We start from the raw sequence: 15,964 nt of genomic DNA on the forward strand, positions 1-15,964 counted from the left end.
GACTGTGTTGTGGCAGAATAGAAGATTATATTTGTGACTCTTGTAAATAGACTATGGCACCACACTTGGCATCATCAACTACAAAACACAAACGATGAAATATTTTATTTTCATTGTCATAGACTCATTAAATCGAATTTCTGATCGATTCGAATTAGTTTTCTTCATTTTGAACCCCTATTCTATGTTACCCCATGGAAATATCTTTTAATGCCTTTTTTCTTAGACATTTTATTTATTTTTAAATACGACACACGTGTCAATGCAAGACAATAATCCAAATTTTATTTAATTCCAAGTTTCAAATTTCAGTCATGTTTTAAAATTTAATAATAGAAAAATGAAAGTGCCTTTCCATATTACTTGGACCCTTTGCATAAAAAATAATTTGAGATTTAAAAAAACATGGCCATTCCAGTTGAACGTTCCATTACTTTACTAAATTTCAGCACAAGTCAACTGAAAGTTTTAGTCAAAGAAAGATAATGATTAATGAGGAAAATTTTAAACGGTCGAGACTACATTCAGCACCTTATATTGAATGGGGTTGAGTATGGGACAAATCAAATATCGTATTTAAATTATATGAAACGACAGAGTGATAAACAATAGCACATACACGAGAACGTAGTTCGTCTTTTTCCTATATTCAAATAAGTCTTGAAAAATTCATTTATTTATTCAATATTTTGCAAGTGGCTCAAAATCTTTGTACTATAAAGAAATTTCTTTTTGTATGTACATAACATTCATGGTGGGGGAAACTCGTTTTAGGCGTATTTATCACATTCTACATTTAATTTTGTTTTTCTGAAAATTTGCATTCGCAATTCAAATTCGCTGGCCCGATACAACTTGCATAAGGTATTCCGACACTGTAGCAAAACTCCAAGCAAGAATCTTCATCTGGACATCCAGCATTTTCCGCTTTCCTGGGAGCATACGCAACAGAAACTGCAATAATAACGTCAGAGAATCAGTTATTATACGTACAAACAAGTAATATTTTATGGGATTACTGTGATACATGGATATCGTATATATACCAGGTTACTAATATTCAAAACAATGAAACGTACTTCCATCCCACGATCAATATAACGACCCCCTTCGTCCCATCGAAAATGGAGGTTATCTTGGAAGAATTGTTATATTGAAAGGGTAAACTCTAGATATTCTGTTAATCAGGTCTGGTGAGGAAATGATAGGTTAAATAAGAAAATCAATTTACTGCACAGCAATTTTGACTAGTCGCGGGCCGCACAAACTCAGCTGTTGGCCACCCCTGGTGTAGATCAACAAGTAAACTCCTTTGTCAAAAAACACCATTACAAACACATCCCGGCATCCACTAATCTCTAGTTCTCAGACTAATCTTACGAAATCCATTGTGCGCTTTACTAGCACAGCAGTAGTGTAAATCAATATTGCTGATCAATGGGTTTTTTACAAATTACGAATATTATACGTGCATCGGCTATACCACATTACTCAATGTATAGCCGGGCGAAATACTCGCAACCTTTCTTTAACTGTTTTGAATGAGTATTTTACCCCCTTTAATCGAATTTTTATATTTAAAAGAAATTAAAGTAACTGTTTTCCTTTCGAATAAAAGCAACGACATCCATGTTTTTGAATCGTAAGTTTCGAGTCACCAGATTATCAGCGTATGCGGAACTTGGGAACGGCGCTTGTGCAAAGAAATTCACACAACACACAGCAGTATTTTTATACTACTGTATTTTAAAACACGATTTCTAACAATCGCATCTAAGATGTTACTTATTTGGCGAATATTTTTTTTTTAATTTACGGAATAAGAAAAAAGGAGCAGATGTTTTAATAACATTATACGTCTACACGCTATATCTGAAAAACGCGATGCTTATGCCAGTGCGGTGCTTACGTTACTTGTACACACACACACATGCAGGCGAACTTGGCTAATTTGAACTTTTAAACTTGGTTAACCCAACTTTTTCGATAATTCGAATATTGGGAACTCCCCTTGAGTTTCCTATTCATTATAATGTTGAAATTACTTGTTTAAAATTTTTCCCTCGTGCTTTGGATAATTCGAGGTTTGATTCAGTTATATATATGCGTGTCATTTACAAAACTTCTCTTTCCTCAAATATTTCCAAACTAACTTTTACTCAGAATTTTCTTTATTCTGTGTTTTACTGATCTTTTCCAAATTTGATGACTGATATTTGCATTTAAACTTTAAAAGTTAACAATACAAAAAATTGAACTTTTTTGTGTTGGTTCTTAGGAGCAATGATTACGATATCAGATTCATATACACTGGTGTATTAATTTCCATTAAAATTGGTGTTTTATCGAATCTTCGATGACTTCATTAGCACCTACCGATTTCAGATGCAAACGCTACTACACAAGACATATATTTGTGTGAATGTGACTGTGGTGATTTTCTACTAAGGAGCCATTCAAGTATTACGTAAGCAGATTTTTAGCCATTTTTGACCCCCTCCCCCCACCCCTTGTCAGCAAAATTCGTCAGCAGCTTAGAATATTTCATATCTTCAAAAAAGGTGGTTGATGACGTAAGCAACCTTCAAACACCCCTCCCCACATGTCATCAAAAGTCAGCAAATGCGAACCCCCCCCCCACCCTCTCTCGATGCTGACGTAATGCTTGAATGACCCCTAAGACATAATTTTCGATAAGCTGTAATGTTATTCTAAGAATATCAATGTAACATTTTCCCCCTGTCCAAACGAGGTTCATACGTTTTTTAAAGTCTAAAAAAAATTGTGATTGTGGATGTTAGTGAAAAATTAAAGAATAACATCACATTGAATTTTCTCACGAAGTGGTCGGAAACTAATCTAAGAAAGCAACAGAATTCTCTATTCCAACACTTGTAAAAAGTACGATCATGTTAGAAATAATAAGGCTGTAAAAGCTCGAAAATCAGGCCTTTAATTGTTTGAATCAACTTGAAGATTTTGCGCAATATTTAAGAGCATCAAAAGAAAATTACAAATTTAAGAATGAAATAATTGTCGTGATTGTTTACGTTTTATACAAACGCTAGATGCAACAAAGATAACTTGACATAGTAAGTGATATCAATTAATATATGTTTCATAATTATCAAGATGTTTCTATCGAAGCAAGTCGTCTTATATTGATAAATTGGATAATTTGAATTTTGTATAACTCGAACTTTTGCTGTCCGTTTAAAATTTGAATTAACCAAGTGTGTTTTGTTCCTTCTTATTGCTACGCTTACGTTATGATACGGCATAGTACTGTACGTATTTACTTTCAGCTTTAAAGAGTAATGAAAACTTTACTCACCAATTGCAGCAAGGACGATAGCAAAAACGAGGAAAGTCTTATGAGGTTGCATGATTTTCTTGTTCTATTTTTCCTGCATATGTATAACATATATAGTTATTTAAATAAAATAAATATTAATAGGTTTTACAAAAATATTAATAGGAAAAAAATTGAAATCGGTCCCAAAGATAATAGTATCCAATACCCCGTTATTCGGTATTTATAATAACTTGCTAGCTATAATACCCGGCGCTTAACGGATTTTCTTCAATTATTGGGAGGATTCAAATAGTTACAAATCATTATATAGGAATGAACTATTATTAGGGCTACGTAAATTTTTCGTATTTACGAAATAACAGTTAAGGGGTAAGATTGCAAATGAATACTGAAAACAAGGGAAAAACATCGAGGTTATTGAACGAATCACCTGTTCAGGGTAATAGGAAAGCTTCCTCCGCGGTGTCATGTTATAGAATTCCACATGTGCGTAAAACTTCAGGGCGATGAGGAACCTCAAGAAGTTTGAATTTTGGGAAAAAAATTAGGAATGATATATTTTTTTTTCACATAAAGGCATATTTTAAATTTTATTACAATGGCAATTTCGAATTTTTTTTTTTCGTTCCACCCTAATGTGCATGTTCAAAAGACATTTCTAGGGAAGCACGGTAACTAAAGTAAGCATTCCGAAAGCCATTGTTGAGGCCCTTTCGAGGCCAGATACCATTGTTGCTCGACATTTTTTGGGCCCATTTCGGGCATTTGCTGAGGTCTTATGATCGAGTCAGCTAATATAATTGAATTAATAAAGATCTATACGTTTTGCATCCCGTGTGTTTTTTTTAATTAAACATATAAAAACAGTAAAATTAATGATCAATCATTCTGTTATTGAATAAATAAATTTGTGTAATTTTTTTATATACCAAAGTGATACCTCGGCTAACGGCTGCCTCGGATTACGAATTTTTATGCTAACGGAGATATTTTTCGTGATGTTTCTGCCTCATCTGAGGAAGATTTTTGACATTTGATGCACACGCAAACATGACATAACCATGTCATGAGCTGAAGTTTTGCACCAATCATCACAGCATAATTACCGTCACTCGGCCCGATTAATCTATGCTTATTAACAGATATATCTTTATTCCTCATTCAGGAAAGTTTTGAGCCATTTTATGCACCAGTGAAATAAAATAAAATTTTGAGCTAAATAATTGAGAGAAAAAAAACATTATTCTTATTTTTTTTTTACAGTGCTTCTTGGTGTTTTATTGAATGCAATTTTGGGCGAAACCTGGAACGAATTAAACAATTTTGTATAGAAACCTATGGGACATCACGTTTCGGTTAACGAAGATTTCGGTTCATGAATGCTACTCTGAAACGAACTATCTTGGCCGAAGTATCATTTTATAGATAATTAAAATTTTTATGCATTAAAAGATACTCGAAAATGTAATTACCTACTACTTAAATAACCATTGATCTATCAACTGCAGAATGATTCATTGGTAATGTAAAAAGTATTCGCATCTCCCTCTCTCTCCACCCATTTTATTTTACCCATGTTCAAGCTCGTAGCCATAGGACCAAACGTTTACCCAATAAAACATTGGTCTTAATTTATAAATATTCGGTAATTGAACCGATAACTTGATTTATTAGTTAACTAACTATTTTCAATTTGATCATCATTATCGAATGATACGAGTCCAGTTTAAATTTGAGTGATAAATCTTCTTCGATGATCATATTCATTGGATTACCACTGCATATATAAGAGCTCAGTGGGAAAAATAAAAATGAACAATTTTCTAAAATATGTCTGAAAAAGTCATTATCCAAAGTGGACGTCCACCGTAATTTTTCAGGATATCGTAGCGCTTTCATGTAATCACCTCTTTAGTGTTGCCGAGAAAACTAAATTCATTAAAAAATGCTTTCTAAATGCTCATTATCAGTTTTTATGTCATGAAATGCAAATAAGTTTGTCTATATTCGAATAGTGCACGATGGTGTTCATAGTGAATGTCTTATAGATTGTGTGAAACTAAAATAATCATAGACGCTTCATGAGTGTAAACACCGCAAACCTACAAAACTATGGTTTTAAAACCGTTAGCGTCACAGTGAAATGAAATAAATTACTGATTTTTGAGAAATTAAGAATTAGGAAGAAGAAAAAAAATTTCGACTTGACAATAAATAGAAAGAAAAATCACTCCTTTCAATTAAGTACGTCAAATATTATTAAAAATTAATATTATACACTAATATGTTTTCATTTGCATCATTCTACATAGTATTTCATCCACATGAATCTTATAAATAATAACCGAGTTAAAATTATGATCCAATAGTAACACCTAAAATTGAATTGAAAGATTTTGGATAAAATGTTTATATAACTGCCTATTATTAACATAAATATTACCATAAAATTTAAATAAGTTAATAATTTCTGTTACCGTGAAGTCCCAGGTTACGAATTTTGCGTTCTTTCGAAGCTTGTTAATGTGTACTGATTAGAAGTCAGTTCTCTTCAGGAATATTTTATTTGTAGAAAGAGAAAAATGAAGCGAAAAATATATTTTTTTCGCATTTCATACCATCAGTTGATTGCAAAATGCCTATTCATTACTTCAAAACATTCCATGCTTCCCCCTTTATGATTTGTAAACTCTTCAACGTCGGACGCAACCGAATGTTTTACCACCTGCTCTACTTTTTACTTTTACCTTTGAATAACGTTTTCTTACAGTTGAATTTGATATCCGAATTCGAAAAGTCCATCAGAAAGAGAGCGACAAACAATTTGCGAAACGTGTTATTGAATACGATTACCATGTTAAAATTTGAAAACATACATGTCGAAAACTTTCTAGAATAGACTATTTTTCTTTATAAATTGATAATATACTCATGCCATTTTACAATGTAAACACATTGTTTGTTGACCTGTTTCCTACATTATTTATGAATGCATACACTCAAATTAATTGTAGAAACTTGATAAGTGATCACCGATTTCTTGTGATAAATGCTGCTTCGTTTATAACTTTTAAAACGCAATTGAAGAATAAATATCAGTATAGATTCGTTTTTGCTTGGGAAAGCGCTATCATAAGAATGTATATATATATATATTGTGTGTGTTACTACCAAAGCCGAAAGTATGGCCAATTTCCGACGGGAACCGGCCAATTCGCAAGTTGGCAATTGGACAAAGTCCGAATTACAAAATGATTCGGACTTTGACTGACCACCATTTCGTGAGGTGGCCGGAGATCTCTGTTCAAAGCTCGATGTGCTAATGTAAGACGGCCCGGTACGAGCCAAATCCATTGTTTTTCAATCGCGAATGTGTGATGCATGGCTCTATATATATAGCAGATGCATTGGATTAATGTGGCGAGAGAAAGTAAAAGTGAAATTTGAGAGACATAAAACTATAAAAATAATTACACACAAAATTATTTCTGCCAAATATTGTAAAAATAAATTATTACCGCATCGTGACTGTGGTTTGACGGGTGTCATAACTAACCGTGGATGTATTTATCACGAAAAAATACTCTAATATAATCCCGAATAATGACTTTTGGACTATTGGACTTTGTCCAGAAATCACCGGCAATTAGCGAATTGGCCAATTTCCGATTTTGCAGTAACAAATGAATATTTCTCAGCCACCTCGTTGGGCATTTTGCATGTTGTGGCGTTGTATTTGTATTTATAAGATACAGCAAAAGGCATAAGATTGTGAGAAATATATTAGTAGGTATTTCCAATGTAATTTCACAGTATAAAATTACTGTAATTAACTTATAATTAACGTACTTGAATATGTTATTAGTGGAAAAAATATATTACGCGAATATTGCGGTGAAAAAATACCTATGCAGCACTAACGTAAAGCTTAAATATATTCTCTATTGCATGGGTCCTTAACCTTTTATGTCGCGACCCAAAATCAACAACATGATCAACTTCGTGACTCATCGTCAATTTTAATTTAAAACTTCTTGTTACGTATATTTCTGATTATATAACAAAATGTATACTTTTCGAACCTGGTTAAACCCAGTCTATATCTCTGAACAGGTGGGACGACAGGATTGAGCTCAAGGATGTGAATCAAACAGAGATGGCCATAATACTAATCCTCCAAATTATTCGTCATAATCATTTCTCTTTTTAACTTTCAATTAATTATAGAAATATTTTGCACCAATTCTGGAATCATTATCCATATTTGGAAATGAGCATTTTTCCTGGATTGTAAGTGGGCCCCTGCGACCCAAAAGCCCCTGCTCTATTTTTTTTTAATTTTATACTATACCAGAAGACGTAATTTATTACGCCTGAGGAAAAATATTTTGATGAAACACTTCCTAAAATATTTAAAATATTCATAAATTTATGTGAGAAATATGTTGATAGAAGATAGATTTCATTTGTTTTCCTAATATCACATTGAATTGAAGAAAAAAAATAGTTTGATATACTTTTCTTTAGAAATGCTAACTACTTTAATAGATGGCAGCACACTCAGTACTCCATTTTATTTTTGCTAAATGACAGACAATTTCAATATACATATATTCTAGAAACCTTGCAATTTCCGTCCTTTCATTGATTCCGTCCTTCATTTTATTACAGTAGTATATTCTTAAGAAAGACACGTCAGACTTATAAAAAAATAAATATGGACTAAGAAAAGCACATAAAACGCATGTCCGACTGGAAAAACTGTATCTACATACAATTATTTTTAGTCGAAAAGAATGGTCGGCTTCGGTTGAGGGTTAAACCAGTGATTCCCAACGTGGGCGCTAACAGGGGGCGATGAAATGTTGGAAGGGGACGGTAGAAACTGCGGGTATAACATAGGATCCTATGGGTTAGATTGCGTTCGGGGGCGATGGAAGAAAAAAATTTCTGAAGAAGGGGGCAATGTGATAAAAATAGTTGGGGAAACTATGGGTTAAACGGATACCCCGCTTAAATAGGGTTACCAGACGCCTTTTTTGTGTGATTTCAAACGTTCTCCTATGTTGCAGAAAATTTGCTATTTTGTCCGCTTTTAAGGTTTCCGGAATTATTTACTTTTTTTTCTGGCGTTGTTTTACCTCACTCTGACACATATATATTTCGCACATTGATACGAGTGTTTTTCATGGGTTTCCCCCCCCCCTTCCCACACATGTTTACACGCTTTGACCAATCGCCTTCGAAATTGCCTCCATGCAGGACAGATGCTACTGACCCAGCTTGCCCCAGGATAATACGTCAAGGACACTCCGAAAAACAGCTTCGGAAAAAGAAAATCGAACCGCCAGATTTTAGGAATACCATTGTATGCTCATCAACAGTAATGCCATGTACTGAAGAGTGTGGAGGGGGGGGGGCACTATTGCCTATTCCATTCAAAAACAAAGAAAACAGGATTCAAACAAGCTCAGTGATTTTTGTAGCGCCTATTGTTGTGAAAATTTGTACAAGCGATGCCACACACAAAGAGTGCGCGCGCAGCCGTCCTCATTTCTCAGTTTTTGAATCTGGTATCCCTACGCTCAGACGATAGATATCCTTTGGCTAACGAATTTCGCGGTGGGGGTGGTTCCGGCCAATTCAAGGCGAATACAAATTTCAGAAACAACTTCATTCGGTCAAATTGGCAAACTCAGATATCAATATGGCTACCAGACGAGCTCAATGTCCTCATTGTGTTTCGTTTCGTGCCCTTACACGTTTTCGGAATTTCGCCACTTTGTCCTCATTTTCTGGGTTTTCCAGGTGAATTTTTCGTTTCATTTTTAACAATCCAGAAAAACCGGTTTTGTTTTTTATTCCTCTGCAAAACAAAAATCTGTTAATTATTTTGCTTTTTTTCTACACGCCATATTTACAATCGTTGCGGCAATCCAGGATTGTTCCAAAAAAGTTATGTTTATGCATATTATTTTATAATGTATCTCTCTGTTTAGGTAGGGTTAACAGGTTCGAAAACTGAGAAAGGGCAACGCCTGAATGCTCTTACTGACGTCACGTATTCCAATTTTTACAATAGATGGCGCCACTATTCTGACCAACAAAACCGGTCATAACAATAATTTTTCCGAACTTTAAAACAGACGAGCTGCTTAAAAATATTTCCACTGAAAAAAAATTTCCACTTCTATTGGCGAATGCGTGAAGAAACAATGTTTCAAAGTGACAAAAATAGAAAAAAAAAACACGTTTCCCAAGGAAAAAAGCAAAACGATTCCGGAAAACTGAAAAATAGAACAAAAGGGCGAATTTTCCGTGACGTAGGAGGTCGCTTGAAATCACATCAAAAAGAACGACATGTCCTCATAAAGGAGCATAGATAGCTGTCCTTGTTTTTGATAGTACAGAGGCGCCCTCTGTTATGAAAATATCTAAATGATGTTGCCAAACTGTGAGTGCATGCGAGTCCTTATTTCTGAGTTTCTGAATCAGGTAACACTTTATGAAAGACAGAAAAAAATATATAAAAAAATCTGTTTTGATTGGGAAACTATTGTAATTGTATAGTGACGTCATCTGTTGTGGTTAGAAATAAATAAGTCGTTATCAAAGCAGCATTAACCCCTCTTTATAGTTTACGAACCTGAAGCCCTAAGTAAAAAAAAATTGCGCATGAAAAAAAGATTTGTTTTCTCTGCTCACTTTTGTTTTGTTATTTGCAATGAAACTTCATTTATTCTTTACATGCAAAGGAATAGAAAAATTTCTAATGCCGAAGAGAAATTTATAATATTCTAATTGTTTTAATCTCATCTACGACATCCCGATTTACGATTGAAGGTTAAAAAAAAAAAAATGATAACCAAATGTAAGAGGATGGTAATGGGTGCAGCGGCACCGATTTATATCCATCCAATATTTTTCAAACTCACCTGTTGAACAGGAAATTCCACTAACGGTGCTGACATCTACATTTCAAAACAAGAACTACATATCTCTTGACGATAAATATAGCCGGTGAATATAAATAATTGTTTAATAATTTTTCTTATTTGTCCATTTCAAGTTCGGTATAGCTGACAATTTATCTGTCCAAGTAAATTGTCAGTCGACCTTCAAAATTATGAGCCTCCTTGTTCCCCGGTCATTATTAGGAAGTCGTCGCATGAAACGTTTGATGAAACAAATAGTTTCTTTAAAGGATGCATATGTGAACTTGATTAAAAAAGTCATTTTGTTGTAAACTTAAACATTTTATGCATCGGTGAAAATGCACCAGGTTCGAAACTAACGTAATTATACGTAGACAAAGCTATATACCAAATTCTGAAATGTCAAGGGTCAAATTGAAGGCAGTTTTTGGTAAACAAAAGGCACTAATTTAGATCAGTGCTCAAAACTTTTGACAAATGCAATAAAGCTTGTAGCACCAACTCAACTCATTTGTAGTACCAATTGAACTCATTTGCATGACCTGCCCTGAGCCTGATATATGTAAAGCAGAAGGAGAAGATATTTTTACCGCCAGTTGTCGATGTCTATCGAGCTGAAATATGCTTGTTTCTGAGCTTTTTTTGTCTAATTTTTGTTTTTAGGTCGATCATAAATGTTTTGACATATATATAGTTTATTCAAATATGTAAATAATTAATTCTTATTTAATATGAATTTTTAGTTGCATTATGCAGATCGCATAAGAAAAACTCAAAACCATTAAAAAAATTCGGTGGATTTTTTTTTCTATAATCTGATTTTGAAATATTCATGTTTTTTTAACCGATCAGCAATGACGTTTCATCTTCAGGTCATAAAAATCCGAGCCCAAGTAATAAATATTTATTTTGGAAACAAAAACTATGCGTAAGGGATATATATATCCTGCAATGGTATGCTGAGAATTAAAATCCCATCAGAAAAAGCAAATTTTTCATAGGGTTTGATTAACTGTAGAACAAATGGCGATTTACAAATTAATAAATATTTTCAATATGAAAATACTCTTAAAAATATACTATTAACTAAAATGTGAACAGTTAAAATTATTCCCCCCCCCCCGAATTTATATTACTTACAGCTGTGTTATTAATCATGATAATTTGATTATTTTTTATTATATTTTATTTATTATGCGGTATTACAATGTTTAGAATCATAGGATTATATCTTTTGATTTTTATAAGTTGTCCAGACAATTTTTGTACATTAACTTACATACATTTTATTGCATTTTCGCAGATCCTGTATAAATCTCTACTCGTGGAAGTTTCTTAAAAACAGGTTAATTTGGAATTCAACTAATACAGAAACACAAGTGGAATGATCAGTATTAACCTTATTTGAATTCTTCGAGAGAATTTTAATGTTCTTTTCCTTCAAGGTTCCTGTTGGTTTGTGTTCAAATAACAGCGATGTATGGTATGGAAAATTTTTTATATACTAAGTACACAGGCTGACATGTACGGTATATTTCGAGTGAAAGCTTTTGCTTTTTTCCTTTCTTACATAAAATAGAAAAAAAGAATAGAGTGGTTTTCTTTTTCTTTTGTGCGTAGAGATGTTGTGTTGTTCCGCGCGATATCGGATTAGTTTCCTCTCCTTCTCGTTAGATCATTCTCTGGTGTCATTAGAAGTACTATTAGGCTTATCTCCAATACCCTTCGATAAACCGTATTTCTACCTAGATATCTTCAGCGATGCGTCTTATACGAGAGCTTACATCATGCGGTTAAGGTGAAAGAAAACCAGGATAACAACTCTTTCCGTTGAATTGTACCTAGTATTTTGCTTTTTTCCTTCTTCTTTTCTCACAATTTACCGGTATTTTACTTTTTTTGTGTCCTAGTGAATATATAAAAAAAAAGATTTTTGTTGCAAATTCCAAAGAAAGAAAGAATTCCTTGTTTTTTTTATTATTTAAAACAAAAAACATTAACTTCGTGTGTGAATGTTTATTTCGTGATGATGTTTAACGTAGAACTTTCATGAAATTTTCCGATTAAATATAAAATTATTAAAATAGTATAAACTACTAAATAAAAAAAGTAAAATATATCAAAATTAAAAATAATAGAAAATATCGAAATCAAAAATAATAGGAAAATGTTAAAAAGTAATAGAAAATATTAAAATTAAAAAAACCATATGACATTTATACACAATAACAAACTCTGTTGTAATGCATTCACGGGACTGTGGATTTTTGTGTCGTTATAAACATAGAAAAAAAACGAAAATAGAAAAAAAATTATCTCATTTCGTAGGTGAATGAATTGTACTGCGAATGTGTACCTAATAGTCTACGTGCATATCTAGTACTGTGTGTGTGGAACTTGTGCTCTTATCTGTTTTTTGAATTGAGAGTGAAGTGCGATGATTGAATGTTTGTACTGTTATAGGTAGTGCTAGTCTCCCTAGCAAGACTTTTAAACTGGGAGATCGAATCGCATCCACATTTCGAAGTTGGAAAACTTTAAAAAAAAACCGAATTTCCCAAAACATAAAGGGCTGATAAATATGTCTTTATATCCGCGTGTGTTGACTTTAATGCTCATTAACATTATCCAGGGCGGGAAATGGATGGAACAACAGGTTTTGACGTTGCAGCCGTGATGTCCTGATAACCGAGAGTTCTGTGTTTTATGTTTTTCATTTCTACGAGTATAACATTTTTGTATATATGTGTTACAGTAAAAGTATGTAGTTCAGTTGTTTCATAAAATTACTAGTTAAAGTGTAGAATTATCTGTTTATTGCACACTTAAACTGACTTTAATTGATCAGTTATTTCATATAAGTAACTAGGTATTCTATGAAATAACTGGATTAGACAAGTTAACGGAAACATATGTATATCATTTTCATACCAATCAACCACGCTATCATAAACTTTCTAATTGTTTTCTCTCAAAACATCCTGATAATTTATAATTTTTATAAATTATGAATTAAAATTATTAGTTTATATATCATTTTTTACATGTAGAATATTTATAGGAAACAAAACTTTCTTCAGCGGGTAAAGTACATGTATCTGAAAACATCACTGCCGTTTATCAGATAACGAGTGCCAAAGAGAAGAACACGGAGCAGAAGAAAATGGCCACGAAGATTAAAAAGTACTGTAATTGATTAATTACACCTGTAAAGTATTCCCTTCATCGAAACAAAGTCTAACCAACTCCGACGCTCAGGTAGTCAAATGATCTCCTTTAACGATAATGGTAATAACGGTAAATACCCTTTTGCTCTTGCGCTGTCTATCCTCCATCAGCAGGAAGTAATAATTGCATACGCTATCATTAAATCAGGAATTAAAACAAAAAAAAATTAATTAATCTCCGTGTCACTCATTCATTTCAGCTTCTCTTTTTTTTTCCTATCCTCTTTCTTTCTAGCACACACACAATTTTTAGCTGCTTCATTTGTCTCACCATTTATTAATTACCGGAAATTTAGTCATTAGATATCCATTTTTAGCTTGTGGAAAGAACAAAAAAAAATGGGATGACTAAAGAGAGAGAGAGAGAGAGAGAGAAAAGAGAAATCGAACTTCGCTTTTAGTCATCCCTTCGTTGTATTATCAGTGAAAAATCGAATAGGGTTAAGTGAGCGTGCAAATCATCATCTTTTCTTGTGAAGCAGCAACAGAATGAAGATAGAAGAAAAAAAAAAATGAGAGAATGGTTAAAATAAAAATGTATGCATATATATATTACATAATAGCATAAAAAGAATTTTTTCTATGCCGTAAAATATGTTGTATTCCGTCGGAAAAGCCTCTCGAAGATCAGAAAGATTATGGAGTTCACGCTCGATTTGTAATGAGCCGATTTCTTCCAGTTGGTAGGATCTTGAAGAATATTACTCGTGAAATGTCGGAAAATCTCGTAATTACGATCAATGCTGAAGTTATTATACGAACTTATATGGATTTTTTTTTTGGAGACTTAAAATTAATCTAATATTTCATTTATCAGGATTTCAAAATAAATTATGATTCATTCTCTTTCGAGTCAATGGTTATTGTTTCGAGAATAACACGTTCTGACTTTTTTTCCCTTTCCGTTGAAAAGGTTTTCTTATATTTAGGAATCAGAAAATAAAATTTTAAATTAATCAATTTTTTATGTATAGAAGTTTTAACTGTAATGATGAATACAGAGATGTTTTAATAAATGAATTCCTTGATTCCTATTTTTTGTCATGATAAATATCCACTGCCAATTGAATTCAACAGGGGGCGCCAATCCCTAACGCAAAAGGAAGAAGTTCATTCTAGCTCTCTGTTTTTTCTTACCTATTTTCTCACCATAGCGAAGCTTCATTGCTACCCTGTGAATCGAAGTTGTCTCCTCCCCGTTCTTTCTATAGGCCTACTCTTGTTTAATGATTCCTCCCCCCCCCCCCACAAATAAAGAATTCTATTATACATTTATATCTAAGAGTGAAATAGAACAAAAACGGGTTACCTCAACCAACTACAGATCATCAAAATTTGTTGCCAATACCCTGTACGTGAAGGGCTAAATAACGACAACAATTTTGTAAGAATTCTACGTTGTCATTGAAAAAAAATTATATTGCATCACTGAATTGCATTAAACGTCTTTATAATTTGGGGGTCTGGAGGGCCCTTACGATTAACGATCCCAAGAAAGAAGTTGAACATTCGCACCTAATCGAAATTATTTTTAAGGATGCCAATGTAGGATTTTTGTAGGATGCGGGGGGGGGGGGGGGGAGCAAATATGATTTTGCCTTCCCACCTCTGTAAAACTCAATTATTAAAAAAAAACATTTTTGTTTTAGAGACTTGGTCTACTATTCATTGAAGGGCCCCGAGCAGATGGCAACAAAAACATGCACGATAAAGATGTGGGTGCCTCAAGTGTATAAGGGGGTCCATAATAAGTAGCAAAGGTAAATCAGTTACACTTGTAAAGTTTTACTCAATTTCACTCAAATTTTCGCACGCTCATGGCTAACAAGGCAACCATTCCTCGCTTTAGGCTGTTCTAAAAATGTTCAGCTGTACGCAACTAATTATTCCAAAGTTCTCTGCCAGGAAGATATCTCGGCAACGGGATAAGCCCAATGGCAGAGTTGACATAGGCATTCCTTCTTTCAGCCCTGGTTTGCCACCACAGAACTATTTATTACCATTTTTCCCCAGAAGGAGGTGATACATCTCCATCGCTGTACCTCTAGCTCCATGGGTTCCTTATGTTAAGCTTAACTTAAACAATTAGATTTTTTTAACTGGACCTCACCCTCCCCCCCCCCCCACTACATAGTTACATCCGTGACTGACTCTTTTTTTAATATTAGCATATTAGCATGAATATTGAAATGCTTTAAAATTCACTTCAGTTTGAGAACTGTTTTTCACAACATACTACATAATAAACTTATATTTGATTGTTTCATTCTTCATTTCTTCGTTTCAAGTTGAATTCATATTATTTCTCGTTAGTTTCACAAAACAGATCCAACGTAACCTAATCAGAACTCTATAGCCGTGATTTAATTCTGTTAACCAATATTCTAATCCATGCAGCTGTGTCGAACAAATTAACAGAGTATATACTGAATGAGATGAAGCCGAGAGGAATCGGTTTGCTGAACCCTGCGCTGAATACTCTTCGT

At 33.4% G+C, this 15,964-nt stretch overlaps 1 long non-coding RNA gene across 1 annotated transcript; it reads right to left on the minus strand.

Annotated features, from left to right (window-relative positions):
- Positions 1-654: 654 nt before the first annotated feature.
- Positions 655-6,071, minus strand: LOC149076287 (uncharacterized). The gene is made up of 3 exons (XR_016194065.1): positions 5,794-6,071; positions 3,335-3,407; positions 655-954 (listed from the first exon to the last, which is right to left on the minus strand). It is a non-coding gene; the product is annotated as an uncharacterized LOC149076287 (long non-coding RNA).
- Positions 6,072-15,964: the final 9,893 nt, after the last annotated feature.

This window comes from Pholcus phalangioides, unplaced genomic scaffold, assembly GCF_987345545.1.
Source record: "Pholcus phalangioides strain wild (caught in Gottingen) unplaced genomic scaffold, Ppha-v1.0 ptg000015l_1, whole genome shotgun sequence".
NCBI lineage: Eukaryota > Metazoa > Arthropoda > Arachnida > Araneae > Pholcidae > Pholcus > Pholcus phalangioides.